Source organism: Castor canadensis, chromosome 8 (assembly GCF_047511655.1).
Source record: "Castor canadensis chromosome 8, mCasCan1.hap1v2, whole genome shotgun sequence".
NCBI classification, from domain to species: domain Eukaryota; kingdom Metazoa; phylum Chordata; class Mammalia; order Rodentia; family Castoridae; genus Castor; species Castor canadensis.
Genome location: NC_133393.1, coordinates 47843263 through 47867071, shown reverse-complemented (window position 1 = coordinate 47867071; position 23809 = coordinate 47843263). Strand labels below are relative to the sequence as shown.

General features: G+C 44.1%; 1 long non-coding RNA gene across 12 annotated transcripts in view; it reads right to left on the bottom strand.

The window, feature by feature from the left end:
• Positions 1–23809, bottom strand: part of LOC141425700 (uncharacterized) — a 63292-nt gene that overhangs the window by 18619 nt on the left and 20864 nt on the right. For 4 of the 12 annotated variants that reach the window (XR_012450757.1, XR_012450750.1, XR_012450754.1 and 1 more), the window contains exons 3-6: positions 21126–21204; positions 18116–18374; positions 17425–17525; positions 12170–12965 (exon numbers count right to left, since the gene is read on the bottom strand). This is a non-coding gene — a long non-coding RNA (uncharacterized lncRNA). Of the gene's footprint in view, positions 1–12169; positions 12966–17424; positions 17526–18115; positions 19745–21125; positions 21205–23809 lie in introns of all 12 variants that reach the window. The other 8 variants (XR_012450758.1, XR_012450755.1, XR_012450759.1 and 5 more) reach the window with 7 other exon arrangements.

Sequence of the window (23809 nt, the reverse complement as noted above, 5' to 3'; positions counted from 1 at the left end):
ATGGGAAGAGGGCGATGACGTAGCCCATCCCAAGACCAGTTTGCTGTGAAAGGCCCCTCTCCCCACCCTGGCTCAGGCATGCAGCAGCATTCTGCACCATGTCAAGTGCTCCAGCACCAGGCCTGCACTTGCAAAACTTTTGCCTTCCAGGAACCCAGCAAACCTTCCCTAGAGTTGGTTCCAGTAAAAGGTAGGACCAACCACAGTAGGCGGGAAGCCCAAAGCATAATCCCAAACTCAGGAAGACTTTCTTTTATAGCTTTGGAAGATCAACTAATCATTTTGCCTTGTTTTCTCATCTCTACGATAGAAGCTGTGGGCTTACCTCCTCTACAAGTGTGTTGTGAGGCCAAAGAATTGGGGAGAAGCTGTTTCATATGTGCTGACAGATGGAATGTAGAGAGAATACTAAACACCACCAAGGTTCAATTGCAGGTAGCTTCTGCCCACCCTATAGTAAACTATTATCCTAGGAGTCTTGTTTCCACCATGACTCCAGATCTTTTTAAATATATGCAGTGGACAATTCTTTCTCGTTCACCCCCTTTTTGGTCCACTCAGGCTTTTTGCTCCTCTCCTGTGTCAGTAGAACTCCTTCTCCTGTCCATGTACACCATTTTCACTCTCCCCACAATATCCTGCCCCACCTCTATCCTATATATGGCTGTAGTCCAAGACCCAAGCTCAAGCCTGGCTAGCTGTAACCCTCCATTTGCCTTTGACTGGGCTCACCCAAAAGCAGAGCAGATAGTTTATTTGGAAAGGGAATACAGAGAGAAGGAGCAAGAGAAGGAAGAAAAGTCAACACATGGATGTGTTCTTAAGTTGACCACCAAGCAATGTCCACAGGAAGATCATGGTCCAAGGGTTTCAGATCAACCTGTAGCGTGCACTTTAGAATCACCTGTCCAAGGGATGAGAGGCAGGGGAATCCACTGGCTGCTGCTCCCAGCCCCATTGGTTTGTATTTCCAGGGTGAGCATCTGGGAGGGTAGGGCGGGCTCTTGTGGGTTTTCCTCACCTGGATTAGAAGAATTGTGGTAGGAAGCTAGAGGCAGCTCAAGCCGAGGAGAGGTGCTCTCAGCACAAAGTGTGTGGAAGATATGGCTAAGAAAAGTCTGAAAATGCAAGGTAGGTACTATACATTGCATCTGGAGAGTGTGTCCCAAATGCCCATAGAGTAAAGGCTTGGTCTCCACCTGTGGTGCTTGGGGAGGTGGTGGAACATTTAGGAGGTAGAGTCTAGTAGGAGGAAGTTAAGTCATTGGGAGCTTGCCCTTGAAGGAAATATTGGGATCCCAGCCACTCTCTCTGTCTCTCTCTCTCTGTCTCTGTCTCTGTCTCTCTCTCTCTCTCTCTCTCTCTCTCTCTCTCTCTCTCTCTCTCTCTCTCTCATCTTCCTGGCTGCCATAAAATGAGCAGCCTCCTCTGCCATGTGTTTACAACATGATATCTTTTTTTCTTTTTTTTTATTCATATGTGCATACAATGTTTGGGTCATTTCTCCCCCCTTCCCCCACCCCCTCCCTTACCACCCACTCTGCCCCCTCCCTCTTCCCCCTACCCCCTCGATACCGGCAGAAATTATTTTGCCCTTATCTCTAGTTTTGTTGAAGAGAGAGTATAAGCAATAATAGGAAGGAACAAGTGTTTTTGCTAGTTGAGATAAGGATAGCTATACAGGGCATTGACTCACATTAATTTCCTGTGCGTGTGTGTTACCTTATAGGTTAATTCTTCTTGATCTAACCCTTTCTCCTATTGGCCTCAGTTGCTTTTAAGGTATCTGCTTTAGTTTCTCTGCGTTGAGGGCAACAAATGCTAGCTAATTTTTTAGGTGTCTTACCTATCCTCACCCCTCCCTGTGTGCTCTCACTTTTATCATGTGCTCAAAGACCAATCCCATTGTTGTGTTTGCCCATGATCTAATGTCCACATATGAGGGAGAACATACGATTTTTGGTCTTTTGGGCCAGGCTAACCTCACTCAGAATGATGTTCTCCAATTCCATCCATTTACCAGCAAATGATAACATTTTGTTCTTCTTCATGGCTGCATAAAATTCCATTGTGTATAAATACCACATTTTCTTGATCCATTCGTCAGTAGTGGGGCATCTTGGCTGTTTCTATAACTTGGCTATTTATACCATGATATCTTGCCTCAATAATGCAACTAAGTGACAGTGAACTGAAACTATGATGAAACTATGAGGCATAATAAGCTTCATCCTTATAAGTTGTTTATCTCAGGTATTTTGTCACAGTGGTGGAAATCTGACTGACACATAGGTCATAAAAGCAATCCACTGTAGAATCCCTAGGTAGTTTTTCAATTAATCTCCTTTTGTGCCCTATTTTTCTTGGAATTTTTTTGGGGCAACCCAAAGAATCCTGATCAGTGAGTGGAGTGTAACTATAGTACCTAACCAGCCCTACAAAGTAAGAATATCATGAAAAGAAGGACCCATCCCATCAGGAGGACTATTTTGCAAGAAACAAGAAAGAGCCTCTTTTAAACTCATGTTTGGAAGCTAAGAGTTTAAAATTTCTGACCATTGTGGTTCAACCCAGAAACATATTTAGATGCTCAGGAAATCCCAAATGCAAACTTCTTTTAGTAGGTATATTTATCTATACTTCACAAAAAGGATGGGCTGGTCACTACTCTCAATTTACCAGCCACTTCCACATTTTAGATTAAGTATGATCCATAGACTGTTACTTTCATGAGATGATTTACAAAAAAAATATGCTAGAGTCAATTAAGTTTGGCAAATACTGTACATTACTGCATTTCTTGATTCTAGCACTCACTTTTCACCCCTTCATCAACATTTCTGAAATCAGAATTCATCTTAAAATTAATGTGCCATGTTTTCCTTCTGCCTCTTATGGATTGCATCATGTCCTTTCTCAAAATTCATATGTTGGAGTACTAATTCCCAGTACCTCCAAATGTGGCTGTATTTGGAGAAAGAATCTTCAAAGGGGTAATTAAATTAAAGCAAGTTCAGGAAGGTGGATCTAGTCAGATCCTATCTGACTAGTTTTCTAAGAGGAAATTTGGACACACAGGGAGACACTGGGGAAGCTCCACACATAAAGAAAAGGCCTTGTTGGGGATATAGCAAAAAGGTGACCACCTGCAAGTCAAGTATTGAGAGGCCTCAGGGGAAATCAACAGTACTGACATCTTCATCTTGGATTTGTAGCCTCCAGAAGGCTGAAATAGCAAATGGTGTAATTAGAGACACACAGCTTGTGCTATTTGTTATGGCAGCTCTAACAGCCCAAAGTACTTCCTATGAAGCTGTTACTAACCTTGTAATACTTCTCGTGTTATGAAGACAAGTATCCCCCAAACTCCCATGTGGAAAAGGCTCAGTCCCAGCCTGTGGTGTCATTGGGAGGTAGAGAAACCTTTAGGAGGTGGAGTCTAGTGAGAGGAAGTTAGGTCATTGGGAGCACACCCTTGAAGGAGATCTTGGAATCCCAGCCCCTTCTTCTCTTTCTTTTGGCTTTCCAGTCACCAAAAAATGAGCAGCTTCCTCTGCCATGCACTTTTGCCATAATGCACTGTCTTGCCCCAGGCCCAAAAGCAATGGGGTCAATTTATCATGGACTGATAAATGAAACCTCCAAAACTGTGAACAAAATAACCTTTTCTCTTTGCAAGCTGATTATCTCGGGCATTTTATCACAGTGATTAGAAGCTGACTACTGTAGACACTTTTTAAATGATAGTAATTCAGAATCCAGGAAACATGGCATCCCTCAGGGAGATTCACAATGCACATTAACATACTCAATTCTCTTAGAAGGCTGCACTCTTTAATTTGAATGTGTGTTCCTCTTGCTTACTCACCACCTAGAAACACACTGTCAGTGATGCTGTATGAAAGCTCCTATAGAAAACATCAGGCAAACAAATTTCCCTTGCACATATCTGTTGAACAATGAATTCAAAGCAGAGGATGGGGAATGCCATTTCTTGGAGGAGTGAAGTTCATTCACACAAGAACAGCCCGATAGCATCAATAAGAACTATAAACTCAAAGCCAAGAATAATGAAAACCCTCAGCGATAATGTATGCCCCACTTAGGAGACACACAACTCATTATGAAATACCCAGGCAATCCTTACCTTGCATATCTCCCAATACATGGATTTGCATTACCCTGTGGTAACAGAAATCAATAACGCCAGTTCCCTAACACAGTTCCATTATCAGTTACCAGAGTTCATTACCAGTGAGAAATTGCATAAAGTACAACTTGACTACTTGGTGTTCAGCCACAAGTCACAGAGCAAATAACAGAGGTGCGTCATGGTCAGAGACTGACCACATCACTTCCTTCAAAGTCTGCCTGTGACTGGTCACTGTGCCTCTGTTTTCTGTTCATGCACAGACAGCAAAGGGTAGAGCTGTGCAGTCTCCTTGGCTCCCAGTGATCAACACACAAAACTTTTACCAAAAAAATGGATAGTCAAAAGGAGGAATTCATCAATAAACATGAAAGCACAGCAAAGACATGAGCGGTGGCAATACTGGAAGTGAGAGTTGGACCAGATGTAAATGAGGTTGAGAGGTCAGAACTGAGGGGATAGTGTTGGTGCCACTGTTTTTTGAGAGATTCCGGGTGGGAAGCCAGAAAGACTTAGGATAAAGATGCTGTAAACAACTTCATATTAAAGAACTCTTGATGATGTCTCATGGCTTTGAAAGTACGAAGGATAAAATGTTGGAAGCTTACCCAAATTTAGAAAAGAGTATAACCATTTGCCAAGCCATAGAAAAGATGGTTTGTCCATACTGTAAGTTTTATGATAAGAAGAAGGCAAACACTGTTCAATTTACTCTTAATAAATTTTTTATGAAGAATTAAAACAGGGCAGGGGTGTGGCTTAAGCAGTAGATCACCTGCCTAGCAAGCATAAGACCTTGAGTTCAAATCCCAGTACTGCCAATAAAAAAGAAGGGAAAAGAGAAATAATATAATGTCAAGACAGAGTTGAATGGAAGGAATAAGTTCTGGGGTTCCATAACACAATGGAGTTATTATAGCTCACGATAGTCTGTTACATAGTTTATGAAGCTCTAAAGAAGAAAAGTTCAAAGGCTCCAGACATAAAGAAGTGACAGAGAAAAGGAGGGAAATGATGCTTACTCTGATTTGATCAGTGTACACCACACCAAGTGTTGAGATATCAAACTCTCCCCCGTGAATATGCACAATAAATACATGTTAATCAAAAATAAATTCTTCAAGTAGAATCTGAAATTCTCAAATTCTTACCAGGAGTGACTTACCTGCTGAGAATTTAGGGGGAACAAACAGAGCACAGATGGCTCAGTTCATTTCTTTCCCCATATTCTATCCCCCTGGTCAGAGAATAGGATAATACCAACAGATACTGCTACATTTTTGATGCTTTGTGGCCAGATCCCCTACATCTTCTAGGCAGACACTCTATCACTTGAGCCACACTTCCTTTGTAAAACATTCTAGATTCTAGATACATATCTAGAGCTAGATTCTAGATGTGTGTTCAAATAAATACATATTTGTTGTGCTTTGGATGGGAAATGTCTCCCCAAAGCTCATTTGTTGAAAGGTTGGTCCCCAGTGCAATGTTCAGAGGTGGGGCTTTTGGAAATGACTAGATCATGAAGACTGAGACCTAATTAATGGATTTGTCCATTGAGGAATCCATAGTTGAACAGACTATTGGGAAGTGGTAGAAAATGGGAAGTTGGGTCTGACTGGAGGAAGTGAGTTGCTGGCAGGATGTGCCTTTGAAGGATACATCTCGTCCCTGGCCTGTTCATCTTTGTCTCACTCTGCTTCCTGGTCACCATGAGATCAGCAGCACAACTCTGCCATGCCCTTCTGACATAGGGCACTGCCTCACCACAGACCCTGGAACATGGAACCAAGTGACCATGGACTGAAACTTCTGAAACCATGAGCCAAAATAAATAATTTCTCCTTAAGTTATTTTTCTTTTTTCAGGTATTTTGTCCCAGTGACAAAAACCTTACTAACACAGTATTATACATTCTAGATTCTAAATATACATTATGACTTCTAGATTTATAAGTCAATCCCTCTGCCTTCCCATGTGGAGAGTGTGTGCAACAGCACTTTGGGGGAATACTATGCTGTTCTGTCAGGCCCACCACCTAAGAGTCAGGAATGAAGAGAAGGTATTGGTTCTGTCTTCATAACTAGACTCAGTTATTTAATATATTATTATAAAAATAAAATTGATATTTAAATCTTGAAAAAACTTAAATCAAGCACTATTTCTCAATATCTCTAATGTTTTAAATTACAGCGTGCTAATAAATATTAGTTTTGTTATTTTTGTATTTCCATATACATTTATAGCCACCAATAAGAGAGTTTTTAATGTTTCAACAAAAAATTTTTGAAAGTAGTCATAAATAATTTTTATTTTATTTTGAATGAAGATCACTCATAATTTTCCTCTTTGCTTTTTAAAATTTCTTCACACAAAGACAGGGATTGGTGGCTCATGCCTGGAATCCTAGCTACGCTGGAGGCTGAGATTGGGAGGATCATGGTTCAAGACCAGCCCAGGCATGGAGCTTGAGGGATTAATAGCTGGGCATGGTGGCATGCATCTGTCATCCCAGTGACAGCAGGAAGCATAAAATAAAATTAGGAGGATTTCTGCTCGGCCGACCAGACAAAAAATAAGACCCTATCTTAAAAATAACCAAAGCAAAAATGGCTGGAGGCATGGCTCAAGTGCTAAAGTGCCAGCCTAGCAAGTGCTAAACCCTGAGTTCAAATCCCAGTACCACCAAAAAAAAAAGTTGCTTCACACAGTGTCAACTTGCATGGCCATTCCTGCAGTCTCACACTGGCTTGCAAAGCAGAGACCATAACGCTGTAATGCAAATTTGTGTATCCTACTCATAATCACTGACAACAACTGCTGACCCTACCATGATAGAGCTGTGTAAGGAACCCGAATACCAAGATTGAATGAGTCTTTTCCTCACAGAGCTTACAGTTGAGGAAGATGGATGGCAAGTACGTAATGATGGTGGTGCATGCCAGTATGGACTGATGGCTTTCTGTGTCCTGGGTGCTGTGCGGGTCTTTCCTAACCGTGCATTACCTCCTAATAACCTCAGCACAGGTGGAACATTAGGAGGAGGAAGATCAGGGAGACCTTTGGAGAGCCTGGAGACTTCACCCTACGAGCTTGGTTTCTGTGCATGGCCAGGCCCTGTGTTGTGTGTCCAGATAGGCCAAGCCGGTAAAGCAGCATCCATCTTTCCTTTCTACACTTACGGGACCTCATGGTAGGGCCAAGGAGGATATGGGGCATGAGAAGGGCATTTGGTACAGCTACTCCAGTCATGAGGACCATAGGGAAGATCGCCCATCTTTGTGTCAACCACTGCTTTTTTTTAATCACAAAAGATGCAAACATCTAACGGTTCTTCTATGGCAGATGTGGGCAGTTGTGGTCCATATATTTTCCTGACTTACCTAATTTTATGAAAGCACATTTCCAGGGAAAGACCTGCTGCACAGGATGGGCATTAGACCTTGGGAAACCCCTGAGCATGAAAACATCTCATCTAACATCAACATCTCATCTAAATTGCCTTCATATTCAGGAAAGCGCTACTGTTAATATGACATGCCTTTATTGGAGCCTGTGTCCCCAGTCCTGCCCTATGAGTGTGGATTGGCCAAACAGCCTCCTCTATAGCTATACAATTAGGCAATGTTTGCTTTGCTATAGGCAAAAATGTTGTATGCATATCCAAACACATATATGTCTATATGTGTACACACAGAATGGCTACCTGGGCTGGGTATGAGCATTTGTGGATGTGAATAGAAGTATAGGTATTGTATTAGTATCCTGGGCTTCCATAATAAAATAGCACAGCTTGGGTGACTTAAACAACAGATTTAGGAGTTGGGATATGGCTCAGTAGTCAAGTGCTTACCTAGCATGCACAAGGCCCTGGATTCCAGTCCCAGCATTACAAAACTGTGTTTGTCTGTGTCCTAACCTCTTCTTCTAAGGACACCAGTCATATCAGATTAGGGCCTATTTTAAAGACCTTTGTTTACCTTAATTATCTTTTTAAAGATCCCATCTCCAAATATAGTCACGTTCTGAAGTATGAGGGAGTTAGTGTTTCAACATATGAGTTTAGGAGATAGGATATGCCTACCTGCATGTGTATGCATATATACACAATGTATTTATAGACAGAATTGTGCATCTATGTGTGCTTATGTGTATGTCCTACACGTGAAAATGACCTATAGTTTTTATTTAACCATGAATCCTCATTGCTCTCATCTCCTCTTATGGTCTCCATTTTCACCTCTAAGAGAAGATGCTGTCCACATATCTACCCAATTCTCTCTCCTGAAGGTTGGGGTCACATCTGAGGGACATTTGAGGGACATTTCTTCATAGGCATTCTAGGGCACTTTCAGCCGTACATGCCTAAGACAAAATTTACCCTCATCCAGAGAATCGCTCTTCTTCTTGACCTTCATGACTCCCTCCCAAGCTTGGCCCCCTTCTGGACTTGCACTCCTTGCTGGGAGCCTTCTTCCCAGACTCCTGATTTAGTCAGTGCAAAGTCACAAACTCTGAGATATCCTTCCTGTGTGGACTTCTGCCTGAGGGACATCAACAGCAGCCCCTTGCCTCTTCACACTCAGGCTCACTCCAAGCTAGTCCAATGCACACCAGGCACTCCCTGCAGGTACCTCTCCCATTGCTCGTCACCACCCGGCAAATGCTAACTTCTCATCCTGCAGCTCTCAGTCCTGTGCAACTGGCCCCCCATCCTGACAACTGCACCCTTCTCAGAACACTACAATCCAGACAGGAGCTTTGCCAGCACATTCCCCCAAAGCACTCCTGCATGAAGTCCTTCCCACTTCTTTCATCATGACACTGGTACTTGCTGGCCCAGCAGGGATTGTGCAACTTTCTCTTTTTTCCCCTATATTTGCTTTCCTCTCCCTCCGTTCTTCCTTTCCCTTCCTCAGTGTGTGTGTGTGTGTGTGTGTGTGTGTGTGTGTGTGTGTGTGCCATACAACAACCTTTTTAAATACAGAAGGGACTTTATCTGAAATAATTCACAAAAATGAAGGACATGAAGATGTTATTCAAGGAGGAAGGGAAACATGAAAAACTAAACAAATTCCAGTTTCTATCCAAGTGATCATCATAGCCTCTTAACATCATGTGCTAAGAAAGGCACCCGTGACACAAATTCTTCCCTGAAGAAAGAGTCAAGGCTAGGAAAAGAGGTTTTCCTGAGGCTTCAAAGTCAAGTAGCATGCTTTTTCAAGGTCAACAGGCATTAGACATAAAAACTGGGACACTAAGGAGCTAAATAGAGAAACGTGCATGTGGATAGTGATTGGGGGAGAAGGAAGGAAAGAGTCAATAGCCCAATTTCTCTGTCATTCAAAAAGGAAAAAAATTAAATAAAACAATAAGATGGTGTCATCAGACGCTGTGTGTATCAGCTGATAAGCCATTAATACATGACACAGATCAGGGTTGGGCTACCATGCAAACTCTTCCAGCCTCTTTGCCCCACCACTTGTATGAGCTCTACTGAATACATTGGTGGTGGTGGTGGTGATATGTAACTGCACACGTGTGTGTGTGTGTATGTGTGTGTGTGTGTGTGTGTGTGTTACATCCTGGTAGACCCCAACACAGGCTGCTTTGAAGACAGCCTATTCTATTCGACTCAGAGCTTCCCAAAACAAGTCTGGTTAGTTGGGAGAATAAAAAAGAAAGGAGCAGACAGAAAAATGTTCTCTGTTCCCTTCATCTTTACTCTACTCCTAAAAACAGAAGAGTCTGAAATTTAATACCAGAAGTCAGTATTTTTTAATCTTCACTCAGTTGACACAGACCCGTGATCCTATGGGGACCCCTGGAGAAGTACATGCCTTCATCCTCACCCCACAAAGCACCTACCTATTCCCACGACCCCACTCACTCCATTCCTACACACACACATCCAATTCCTCCTCTCCTCGCCCTGGTTACCAGAGCCCCCACCCTTTACTTCCCTAAGTCAAAAACCCAAGGAGATGAATGTCTTCCCAATGAACCCAAGCTCTGCTATGCACTGTTTAGATAACAGTGTCCTAACAGAATACCTGGAAGTCCCGGAATATACTCATTAAACAGAGCTGCTGATTAATAAGCCCTGGAAATGCCATACAACTCCCAACAAAGAGTTTTCTGGAGACAGAGGGCTGGGTTGATACCTAGGTTCTGCTTAAGAATGACATTTCATTTCAGACGCCCCTTGCTATACTGTGCCAAGAATGCTTCAGGGACTGAATTGGCCCACCTGAGGAAAAGACTCTCATATATTTGGGCTGGAAAGGGGAGGGGCACAGATTTGCCATCTCAGTTCTGTGTGTACAAAGGCATCGCCTCTGCAACCTGTGGTGCTTTCTGCACAATCCCTGTCCAAATTCTACCATTTTCTAAGGGTTCTGGTCACATTGGAGTAGGATCCACCCTAATGAACTCATATTCATTGGTTAAATCTTGAAAGACTGTTTCTAAATAAAGTCCTATTCTCAGGTACTCGGGAGAGGACTTCAACAGATCATCCTTTGAGAAACACAATTCAATCTACTATAATCATCTTTACTCAAAAGGGAAAGGGGAAGACCCAGACAGTTCCAAGACTGTTGACACAGAGTCTGCATGGACATTGACACATGGATACCCAAAGTATCATCATAATACCCCATTAGAGTGGGGACCCCACGACCATGTGCTAAGTGGTGCCCTGGCCAATGTCTACCTCACTGTGTTCCTACTGGGGCCAGTGACACACTGTAGGCATTTCCCTGTGCACAGGTGCACAGTTAGAATTGGGACACTTGGTAGATGGGTTAGCTTCCACATTGGCTCCCTGGCCCATGACATAAGACTATCATAGTGGAGACAAACAGAAACCACTGGAAAAAACCCAATATGGCAAGGTAGTAGTGAATAGCAATACTGCATTCTGAGGAAGATGTCAGGTGTCATTCTGAGCCACACACAACAGCTCATGCTGCAATCCCATGTATTCAGCAGGCAGAAATCAGAAGGTTCACAGTCCAAGACCAGCCCCAGGCAAAAATGACTAAAGCAAATAATAAAAAATAAAAAGTAACTAAAGCAAAAAAGGGCTGGGGGCATGGCTCAAGAGTTAGAGTACTTGCCTTGCAAGTGCAAGACCCTGAGTTCAAACCCAAGTATCACCAAACAGAAAAAAAAGACTGGGCACTGGTGGCTCCCACCTGTAATCCTAGCTACTCAGGAGACAAAGATCAGGAGGATTGCAGTTCGAAGCCAGCCCAGGGCAAATAGTTCGTGAGACCCTATCTTGAAAAAATTCATCATAAGAAAAGGGCTGTTGGAGTGGCTCAAGGTGTAGTCTTGAGTTCAAACCCCAGTACCACAAAAAAAAAAAAGAAAGAAAGAAAAAGAAAAGACCTCAAGGGTACAAGGTGGTAACAGTGATCATATGTTCATTTAGTCACCAGCCCAGCCCCTGCAGAAATTGCATAAATCCAGGAGGATGATTACAGTCTACAAAAGGATAGAAAAAGTAGTATTCCTGATTGCTAGGGATTCAGTGACTATGCTACCTTATATACTGGTGACAGAGTTTAACTTTAAGTGGATCCTGGTTCAAATCAAGGTGGAAACTCATCTGCCACTGGAGCCATGTGACCTAGTTGATCCTCTGAGATTGGAGATGTCAGTGGAGGGATGAAACTAGAATTTCAAAATGCAACTCATGCTGGGCATGTTGGTGCATTCCTGTAATCTCAGCTACTCAGGAGCCTGAGGCAGGGGCATCACAAATTCGAGGCCAGCCTGGGCAAGTTAGTGAGACTGTCTCAAAATAAAATAAAACGGGCTAGGGATGTACCTTGGTGGTAGAGCACTTGCTTAGCATGCATAAGGCCCTGGGTTCAATCCTCAGCAAAACAACAACAAATCCAACCCAGACAGGACCAGCAGGCATGATTAAGCTGCATGAGCTAGCAGCCCAGACTGCACCTATGGTTTACACTGGGGTGCTGACGTGTTGGTTTGGGATGACTCACTCACTTCAGACACAGGATGAATTCAGTGCTCCAGGCAAATGAAGATCTAATGCAGACCCTTGTCTTCAGCAGCATTGGTGGGCCTCCCTGCTCACTATTCAGTATCAGCCCCAGTCTGCAGTACCTGAGGATGGAGAGGGACACGCATCATTTACCCATGGCTCCCCATCATTGGATGGCAAGCTCACCCCCTCTGCAGGTTCTGTGCCACATGTCAGGAAGTGCTCTAAGAGTGTGCCAGCTGTCACTTGGATATGTCAAGGGTCCAGGTTGGCTCTTCATTCCAACGAGTGTGGTCACATCATGCTTTGGCTGTGCCAGAGGAGGGAGGACATCCCTTGCTGGGGCAGGGCCCCTCTGGGAACTCAGCTCAGGGCCCCTGGCCTGGCCTCTTCATTGGAGATAGAGTGTGGAAGGTAGGGATGGAGTGAGCATGGGAAAAGCACCTGCCAGGAGTGCAGGACGGCTGGCAGTCCAAAGAGTCAGGAGAAGACCTGGTTGGAAAATGTGCCCTACCTTTACACCATAAGATTTGGACGGTGCATTTCATAGCCAAAGAATGAATTGTTACTCACATTTTTGCCGCATGCTTTGAGTAACACTTGCAGTTGTGGTGTTAAAGCTTCAGAGAAGTATATCCTAAAGGAAAAGCCTCAGAAGTTGACAATGTTTCTGAACTTCTCCCTCCCTCTTGTCTCTCATCCTTCATTCTCCTTCCAGGGAAGCCATAAAGACTAGAATTCTAATCCCAGCAATCAGGAAGCTGAGGAAAGAGGATGGAAAGTCCAAGCCTAGCCTGTCTCGAAAAAAAAAACCAACAAAACAAAACTAAACAATGATTCTTCTTTCCCAACACAGAATCCCTTTTCCCCAAAGCCAGCCATAAACCTTAAAAATATTATCTAACAATCCCCCATCTTTCTGCATAAGTGCTGATCATAAAGAAACTTTCTGATGCACCTGTTCATCTGTAAATTTTGTAAATAGGCTTTGCCTATTGCAAAAAGTCCCCATAACCAGGAGGGGAGTAATGGTACACAGAGAGGCCAGGAATCTGAAGTCTAGCCCTATTAAAGCAGACCTTTTTTTTTTTTCATTTTTCTTTTATTATTCATATGTGCATACAAGGCTTGGTTCATTTCTCCCCCCTGCCCCCACCCCCTCCCTTACCACCCACTCCGCCCCCTCCCTCTCCCCCCCACCCCCTCAATACCCAGCAGAAACTATTTTGCCCTTATTTCTAATTTTGTTGTAGAGAGAGTATAAGCAATAATAGGAAGGAACAAGGGTTTTTGCTGGTTGAGATAAGGATAGCTATACAGGGCATTGACTCACATTGATTTCCTGTGCATGGGTGTTACCTTCTAGGTTAATTCTTTTTGATCTAACCTTTTCTCTAGTACCTGTTCCCCTTTTCCTATTGGCCTCAGTTGCTTTAAGGTATCTGTAAAGCAGACCTTTTTGACCCAATCATATTTCTACATGGCTGTCCATGCCTCATCAAACCTAAGCTTTCACCCTTGTCTTTGAGTCTTCAATATGAAGTCTCCATGTCACACAAAACCCCTTTTTCACCCTGATAATGGTAATTACTGATGAAGCACAGTAACAACTCAGAGTTGCTGGAAGCCGTTATGGACAGACACACACTGGTGGAGGTGGCTTCTGAGTGAGGATGTCACCAACATTGAATATGTGGTATTAGGGAGCTACAGAGGTAAGAAGATTGACTTGTGTAATACAAAGAAGTCCAGAAGGGCAATGGTGCTGTGAGTAATAGAAATGTTGCATGAGAGATAAAACAATTAGCCAGGGTTATTGACAGTAGAGAACATGGAGAAATGGTTCCTGGACCCAAACAGAAGGAGATGGTACCCAGCCATGAAGAATCTTCACACAGAGAAGACATGTCTGTCTAAATCAATCGTTCAATCAGTAAGTTGCTATGCCTCACACAGGAATGAATTTTGCCATACAGTTTTTTGAAACAGGGTCTCACTATGTAGCCCATGCTAGTTTTGAACTCATGATCCTACTATCTCAGCCTCCTGAGTGCTGAGATTACAGGCCTGTGCTATCATCCCTGGCTTTGCCATAAATTTTTAAATCAAATTTTTTCTGTTAGGAAGCCACAAAAAATAAATAAATAAAATCTTCCCTGGATCATCATGACATTTATCACATTCTGATCAGAGTAAGAATGGAACTAGATGCCATAGATCCAAAAAAGAATCAGGCCCCAAATGCACTAAATGTAACTCCCTGTCTAAACTTGCAGCGATGCACATAAAAATACACAAGGCATCCTGTGGCAGGGACACAGAAAGGGACAATGGTGTGAGTACACAGCATGGCTTTGAGCTGACCCAGTTGGAGTCATAAAGGCAACCACAGGGAAAGGGACAACTCTTTTGAGGGCTTTGTTTAATGAGACTTCTCAGCCATTCTCCAAGTCCAGCTCTCTCCTGCTCTTATTAAACTTCTCTTTGATCAGCTCTTCATTGATCAAAGATCCCATAAGGTGCACATGGAAAGATGGAAGAGACTCCTGGTCTCTGTCCACCAGCCTGCTCTGAAGTCACCATAATGAAACAAGAGGAAAGAATTGACTAGCCAGGCAACCTCTTTCCTTTGTGCTTGCTCTAGTTTCAGAATCTGGGTTCAATAAGAGGGTCTTTGTCAAACAATTCTCTCAGCCACCCCCATAGATCATAGTGAAAGAACTGCAAAAGAAGGTCTGTCAGAAGAGGGCAGGAGGAGAGGATAAAGGTCTTTATGGGTTTCATCTTTGGTCATGGTCAGAATAAGCCAGGAGTCTTCACTGACATGGGTTTTCCAGCCCATCTGTCATGCTGTGTCCTACAAGCCCCAAAGACTCTCATTGTCAGGCAAAATGTTTGAAATAATGAGCAACAGGTCTGTGAACGACACTTGAGATTGCCTGCCAGGCTGGTGATGAACATGGGAGTAAATGTATTCAGTGCCAGTTCATGGGTCCAGTCTGGAGGCAGAACTTGGCCCAGATGCCCCTTGGTTCCTGATGGTCTTTTTGGGGGACCTGCACCAAAGTTTGCAAAGAAACCCACTTGGAGGCCTCAGCAACTTTCTGTCCTCCGTACCCATAGAGGGCAGTCATTTTTCTCATTCTCTTTAGATTTTCTTTAGTTATGTACCCTACTATGGTTTGGTTAAGTGTTCTTCCAAAAGGTCCATGTGGTAAAGTCTTGGGCCCATGTGGTAAAGTCTTGGTCCCCTATTTTGGTCCCCTATTCATGACGCTCCTAAGAGGTGGTGGAACCTTTAAGAGGTAGGACCTAATTAGAGGAAATTAGGTCATTGGGGGGGGCGTATCCTTGAAGAGGATATTGGGATCCCAACTTGTCCTACATCTCTTTTTGCTTCCCAGTCCCCATGAGGTGAGCAGCTTGCTTACCACGTGTTCCCACCCTGATGTGCTGCCTCACCACAGGACCAAGGACAACAGGGCCATAAATTGAAGCTATGAGACAAAATAAACCTTTTTTCTTTATAAATTAATTATATCAGGTCTTCTGTTACAGCAACAAAAAGATGACTAACATTCACACAAAGACCTTGTGTATTTGTAGGGACACACCAAGATAGAGCCTTGGATCAGAACAGGAGTCTCAGGGAAAACAAAATCCATGTGGCTGCCCAGATTAAGGGCAGGCCCAGATGCCCAGATGCTAGCCCTTGGCTTTGCAGCCATGACCTCTGCCTTGTGATGCTGCAATGGCCCCTGCTCTGCCTAAGCTCATTGCAAAGGCCTACAGAGCAATGTGCAGGATGCCAAGTGAGATCAGAGAGTGAAAGGAGAAGCGACACGAGCACGGGGAGAAGGAGGTGGGAGATGAGCTGATAGCTTGAGGGAGAAGTCAAGTTACTGTGATATGTTTGGTTTTTTTAAGAGAAAGGCAATGTACAAAGAGGGAGGATCGGGAAGGGCAGTGTGCCAGAAGAGATGCGCAGAGAGAGAAACAAATCCAGGGAGGGAAGTCACCCGTGGGAAGATGTTTATTTTCTAAGTACAGGGAGCAAAGGGGAAAGATTGGGAAATGTGGAGAATTACTGAGGGTGGGGGTGTGAAAAATAGGAAGTGCAGAGCAGATGGCCTTAATCTTCTAAGTGAGAAAGGAGACAACAGCGTTTGGCCGGTTGGTGATGGGGGCCGGGGCTGGAGAAGTCCGTAACTGCCATGCAGGGGTCTAGGATAGGGCATCCTGGGCAGGCCACAGCTGTGCTCCCCAAGCTTGCTTACGAGAGCAATGCCAACAAGAGAGTGTGGAAGTGTATATCCCCAAACTCCTTCCCTGAGGATAGCGTTTGGTAGAAGAGGGATGAGACCAAATACTGATGTCATTAGAATAATCTCAGCATATACCTGTCATCAGACAAAGTTTGGAGAAATCAGGAGTGAACTGCTGAGCAGCAAGGAGGGCCATGAGAGGCTGGAAAACGTGATCCTGCTGCCTGGAAGCCCAGGGGAGAAAAAAATGTGATGGGGTTTAGCTGTGTGTGTGAGGTCCAGCTAGGAGGGTGTGTCTACCCAGGGGTGGGGTCTCTCTCCAGGAGGGCGGGGTCTATGAGGGAGGGGGGGGTCTCTCTCCAGAGTGGTGCATTGGGGGAGGAAGGGAATGACTGGGAGCACATTCAAATTACTTGACCTTGGACCCAGCCTTGGCAGAGACTAAAGTGAAGGCAAGAGATGACTGCTGGCCTGTGAGGACAGAAAGAAAGGTAGAAACCATATCAGGATGGAGAGGCCAGGGAGAGTGAATCGAGAGGTCTGGGCAGAAGTACTAGGGGGCTGGAGTGAGGGGGAGCTGCACTCGCTATATCTTCCAGGGACAGACGTTTCGCACATATATTTGGGGAGGAAATTATATTTTTATTATAATAAACATGCAACATTGATTCACATGAAATAGGCAATTTTTTAAAAAATGACTTCCAAGCATTTTCTTTTTCTGTTTCCCAGGATTGTCATCCCTCTAGTGAGGGCGACTTGGGCAACTTTTTTTTTCTTTTAGAAAAACTGCTGAAATGCAGATTAAAAATACAACTAGAAACAGACGCTCCAAGACCGGCCCTGAAAAAAAAGTTCTCTAGGTAAGGACGGGAGCCAGACGTTGATCCCTTAACGATAAACCGTATAAATCTGCCAGTGTTTCACCATGTCTGACTTGAATAAACGTCTACATCATGTGATTGTACAAAACCTTAGGTTCTAGTGCTTACCACTGCCTCCACTGTGTGGCCTCAAGGGGGCGCTGCTCCACCTTCTTATCTCCCAAGGTTCAAAGGTCTTCCTGCCTTTCAGAAGCACCACTAAGTCAGGGCTGGAACAAAGATATTGAAAAAGAAGTACTCATGGAAACACAAATCTAAACAGTATGGCTACTTGTCCCCTAATGTGGTCCCCACACCAGAAGCGTAGCACCACCTGTAGCTTGTGGAATCTCCCCACCCGCTCCACACACACACACACCTATTGAGGCAGAATCATTTTCACAAGGCCCCCAGCACTCTGTAAGTCAGGTGCATGTTTGAGAAGCACTCCTCTAGCCAGCAAGTTGCTACCTTCCTGTCCCAGTAATCTGAGTGGCTCCATCTATTTAAGGGTCACCTCAAGGAACACCCTCTTAGATTGCCACTCCTCAAAATTTACATAAAGCCTTGTCCCTCCCAGTAATGCCTAAAGGAGTCAGCTCTTCCCTCTCGGAAGTGTACTAGTTATCTTTGCTGTATAACAAATGACCCCAAAACTGAATGGTTTAAAACAAGCAACATTTATCATCTCATGGTTTTTGTCAAAAATCTGGGCATGGCTCAGCTGGGTAACCCTGACACAGGCTGGGATCTGGTCAGCTGGGGCTGAATTCACCACAAGGCTTCACTGGAGGGGTATTTCACATTTGAGCTCACTCACCAGGGATTCAGCAGGCGTCAGGTCCTCACTGCCGTGTGGGTCATCAGTTCCTGCCACCAGCTGCTCAGCTCTGGTTCTTTTTCCCTCAGAGCTGGAGCTCTGAAAGGAGGGAGAGAAGCCAGAGACAGCCAAGTAGGGTGAGCAAGACAAAAGGCACAGACTTCTGTAACCAAATCTTGGCGATGATATTCTGTCACTTCTGCCATAGTCTGCTGGTTATAAGTAAGTTGGTGCAGCTCAAGCTTAAAGGAAGGATGACCTAAAGGACCAAGAGAGGGGAACACAGGACCACCTTTGAAGCTGCCCACCTCAAGGAGTGATGTCATAGCTAAAAGCTCTACCTCAACAGGGCAGTCACATCAGAATTCAAGAACATTACCTGCCTCCATGGTCTTAGGGTGAGGATGTCACACATTCAATGACACAAGATTTATTCTCTTTTAACAGCACCTTTCAGAGTAACTCCACATTAGTATCACTTGGGAAACAAAAAGATCCCAATGTCCAGGCCCCATCCAAGACCAGATGACTCAGAATCTCCGGCAAGTTTGTTTCCTTGCTTCCATTTTAAATTCCCCCACCTGACTCAATTGCACAGCTGGGGTTGTGATGAAAAATTTCAAAAGCTCAGAGCTGGAGCTGTGGTGATGGTCACTGGGGAAGAAGTGTGGAGTCTGGCAGTATGGACTTCTGTGGGTAGCCAGATGTGAACAGAAAAAGTGAGGATCTGGGAGTTAAAGAGTGACATTCTGTTCTGCTGGTGAGCAGATAAGACTGAGACAGCTACCAAGTTGTGATGTGAGGAGGTGACACTTGCAAGAGTAAGAAGAAAGGAAGGGAGGGAGAAGGGTAAAGAAACCTATCTGAAGCCAGTCTGGAAAGTCTACATATTGTATGAGTTCAACTACCAGGTATTCTGCAAAAGGCAAAATTAGGGAGACAGTAAAGATCTGTGGTTGCCACGGACTATGAGAGAAGGATAACAGGTGGAGCACAGAGAATTTTTAGGGCAGTGAAACTACCTTGTATGGCAACTTTAATGGTGGATACATTTCATTACACATTTTCCCAAACCCACAGAACATACACCACCAAGTGAACTCTAATGTAAACTGTGGCCTTTGAGTGATCGTGATGTATAGGGTTATGAGTTACGACATGGACCACTCTGTAGGGTTCTAACAACTGGGGAGGCTGTGCATGGGGTGGGACAAGTTACATGGGAACACTCTGGCTCTTCCCCTTTCAGTTTTGCTGTGAACCTAAAACTGTACTTTAAAAAAAACTCTTTACTTTTAAAAACGGTCAGAAAAGAAAAAAAATTAAACCTATTTTTTTTTTATCCTTGACTCTCATTTGATGATTTCAAGGAAATGTAAATAGGAAAGGAAGAAGACTCAGCCAATAAAAGTGTCTTGTAGCCTTTTATTCTACAGTCTGTAGACACAGAAGGACATCTGTGGATGAGGAAATTGAAGCTCAAAAGGTCATGCAGGGGTTGAGATTGGGGTAATGGCAGTGTGGGATTAGAACTCACCTCCTCTACCCTGATCCCAGAGCTCCAATCACAGGCTTCCACAACATTATACCTCTGCCAATGGGGCAATGGGGCAGGTTTTACCTTCTTACCTGAGTGAAGAATTAGTTAAGGGAGATAACAAGCATCCTCCCATGGGGACATGGTGGCCTTTTACATAAATACTTTAATATGATCAGATACCACGGTAGGTTAGTAGCACATGATCAGCGGTGCAGTGGTTAATTTATTCTGGTAGGAACAGGTCAATGGGTTGATCATAATCCCTGAGCCTAGCACCCAGCTAAAGCCATGACCACTCATGTGAGGGGAGGGGTTGAGATGAACCATAATCTACTCTTGACTGTGGCTGCTCTACCCACCACCAAAAAAAAGGGCTCCTTTGTTTAGACCAGACTAATCTTGGCCTCTCCTCCCTACCCCTTGCCTGCCCGATCTGTATCTTGGCCACTGTTCTCATTCCCAGGGACCAGGGCTCTCCCATCCTGTCGCTATGGCCACAGGCCTCACCCAAAGCATACCAACACTGCACTGTTCACAGATCTTTGGCCAACAGCCAGGCAGATGCAGAGCAGTTAAGGGAAAAAAGTTCTCCTGTAAAGGTTGGCCCAAGACTGTTTGGTTGGCTTCTTTCTCTACTTCAGGCTTAAGACTTTCAGAGCTGCCCATTTGGCTGCCCAGCTGTGAACGAGCAATGGTTGTTAATTTCTCTCCCCTGCACCAACTTCTTGGGAGCCTTTAACCTAAAACTTAAACAAAGAGCTAAATAAGGCTATTCCCAGAGCTCCGGATGCTGGCTGTTTACCAAACACTGAAGACTTTACCAGTTGCCACCAGTTCCAACCTCTAAAGCTCTTAAGAGAGTAGTGAGGAACGTTGTCCCTGGGGTCCCAGGCTGGCCCACTCCCAATACTCTTGGATGTCCTTCCTAACAGTACTGATCCTGTGAGTGAAAGGGCTTTCCCAGAAACAAAGGAATCGAAGACAGAGGGAGTGAGGAGCACGTGGCCAGAAAACAGAACTGTAATGTCTTTTAAAACAAAAAAGCCTTCCCTGTGTAGGTTGAATATCATACATGCATGGTTAATCTATAGATCATTTATTTTGGCCCGATGTTTGAATTCATGACAACTACAAAAAAAGGAGAGAACATGAGGAAGAATCTCCCATGAATATCAACACTATTAAGTAACATATCTCCCCTGGGATGGACAACCTGCTCTGTCCTCTTCAGTGTTCTACTTGTAATCCTCAAATGAGAACACACACAGGAGCCCTGTGTAGGTTAGACAGCAGTCCACCAAAGTGAGGCTAGCCTCAGGTCCCCCAACCCCAGGGATGTGCCCCATTGTCCTAGAGTTTACATGGGGGAGGGAGGGAGAGGCAGGGAGAAGGGATGTGCACACAGACAGGATTGGAGTGGGGGTGGGTAAGGATCATTTTTGCTGGCAAAAACAAAGCAGTTCCAATCACCTTATGATGTCCATGGCCGCCGAGTTCCCTCCCAGGTTCCATTTTTGGCACTGATGGTTGCCTCATCTTTTCGAAGGAGCTGCAAGAAAGAATGTACTATTTATATTTAGCTGCCTGGAGGAGGAAGGTGTTTCATCCTCCTTTAAAAGTGCTCTGGAGAATTCTCTCTCCAGTGAGAGAAAATATGATCATAAGCTAATAACTTCAAAATTAATGAGAAAGGCGCCAAGCAATGCTGGGGTTTGATTTTTTTCTATCGTTTTTGTGCCCCTTTAGAATACTTTATTCAGCTTAATATTTAAGTTCAAATGTTTTCAAAAAGAGTTATAGTTTAATTTTAAAATTGAAGGAGAACATGTTAATCTTGAAAGTTGGCAGAGAACATCAAGTACAAGTCTTAATATTCAGACTACATGACCAGACTGAAGTCACCATCAAGCCAAAACTACCACAAGACTTAACAGTATACCAAAAAGCAAGGGAGACAGATTCTGGGTGTTATGGATGGCAACCATGGCGTGTCCCAGTAGGAGATACAGCAATTAAAACGTTCTCTGAACAACTTGCCTCAAAGCCGCAGCAAGAGCTGCACAAATCCTCTGCTTCCTTTTGTACTCTCTTCCCATCATTCCCTTCTCCTTCCAGCTTCTGTATCAGTTTACCTTATCCAGAATGACTCCTGGTCTCTACAAAGGTTTAGATTTCCAGAAACCAGGCAGAGCGATGAGGAAAGAATCTCTGGGTCTGATTAACAAGTAAGACCTGAATGACTTCAGAATTACTGCAAGTCTATTGAGACACAGTGTCTATTGAAAGACAAGGACAGTTGAAAAAGTCTTTCACCATCCAAGACTGACACCCTCATGCATGTGAGTGACTTCTCCCTCCACAGCCCATCTGTTATCTCTCCATCTCTGGCATGCAACGTGAACAGCATTCTGCCTCGCCCATGTCCCAGAGGGACAGCTGCTCCAAGACCCACCCTGCGGCTGAGCAGCAAGTTGAGCAGTATTTTCCACTGTGAGCAGGGAACAGGCTAGAGTTGCATGTGGGTAAATCATAAAGACCTGGATAGGAAAAGATTGGGATTCTCAGGGTCCCCTTAACAAAGACCACCTCCTCCTGAGGATAGGCACCGAGGAGTCCCTACCATTTTCCAAACAGGATAAAGGGAAACTCAAGGCTTGTTTTTAATTGAGTTTCAACTGTTTGCAACTCACATGCAACTGGAAGCTGCTGGCTTCCTCAGCCTGGAAAAAAAAAAATTTTCTATTTGGAGCTGGGTGCCAGTGGCTCATGTCTGTAATCCTAGCTACTCAGGAGGCACGGATCAGAAGGATCATGAGATCCTTTCTCGAAAAACCCTTCACGAAAAAGGGCTGGTGGAATGGCTCAAGATGTAGGTCTTGAGTTCAAACCTCAGTACTGAAAAAACGACAACACAAAAAGCCTATTAGGATGTGGAGGAGCATGCAAACAGCAGATTTGGAGTTAAAAGGGTGTAAGTTGGGATGTGATTCTGCTGCTCATGAGCTGTGTCACTCCGTCAGTCACTTCCCCGCTCTGGAACATGCTAGCATTCCTACAAGCTCCTGTAGGGTTAAAAGGAAAAAAAGAAAATTCGTTTGAAATTGAAAAGAAAAACTTTCCATTTAATGAAAGAGAAAAGCAGAGGTGGTTTTTATTGCATACTACTAGCTGAGAGAATCTGATCTGAATGAGTGAAAGCAATGGCTGTTACACAGTAGTCACTTAATACATATTGATTCTGTCACTTTCTTTCCAGATGAGCAGCCACCACAGAGCTGGATTTTGAAGCCTGACTCTCAGTCAAGCCCCAAATACAGTTCGTAGAAGGGCCAGGCCAGGGAGTGGGTAACTTCAGACAGAATATCCAGCCCTGCCTCTGTCACTAGCTAGGTGTGGGCATTGACCTGCCTCTCTCGGCCTGAGCCTCTGTTTTCTCATATTGATAATGAGAACACTGGACTAGAGCTAAAACTGTCAATATTTTCTAGCATCAAAACTCTTTCTTTATTGGTTGTGGTGGGGTGTAGTTGGAATCCCAGCTACTCAGAAGGCTCAGTAGGAGGATCACAGTCCTGTATGGACTTTTGTCTACCCAGGCAAGAGCTGAAAAACAAACTAAAAGCAAACAATTTGGGCATGGTTCGAGTGGTAGTTCTTGTCTCTCAAGTGTGAAGTCCTGAGTTTAATCCCTCATACAGGAAAAAAAAAAAAGACCCTTTCTTTATACAAAAAAAATCTACACAGAACCCTAATAATAAAAGTACTCAGGAGAGGAAATCAAAGCCTAAACGTGGGTGTGGTCAACCTCAGACATACATGCTCTTAAAGCTTCATTGGAAAGCAAACACCCCTCCCCCAGACCCTCTAGGTCCCTTGGAGCACAGGACTAGATTCTGTCTGAATCTCCTTGTGGACCTAACATTTCATACTTCTAAGTGTTTGAAGAGTAACTGGAGCACATTTTTTGAGCCTGACCAAATTAGCTCAAGACTGATGCATAACACATCAGAAAGAACATAACCAGATCTTTCCTTTGTACCCAGCTCCTCAGACCTGCTGCCTGACCAAAAGTCACTTGGCAGGAAGTCTTTTCTGACTGGTTTCAACCAGAGTGTCCGCAGCTGTGACCCAACAACATTGGGGCATTGGTGGAC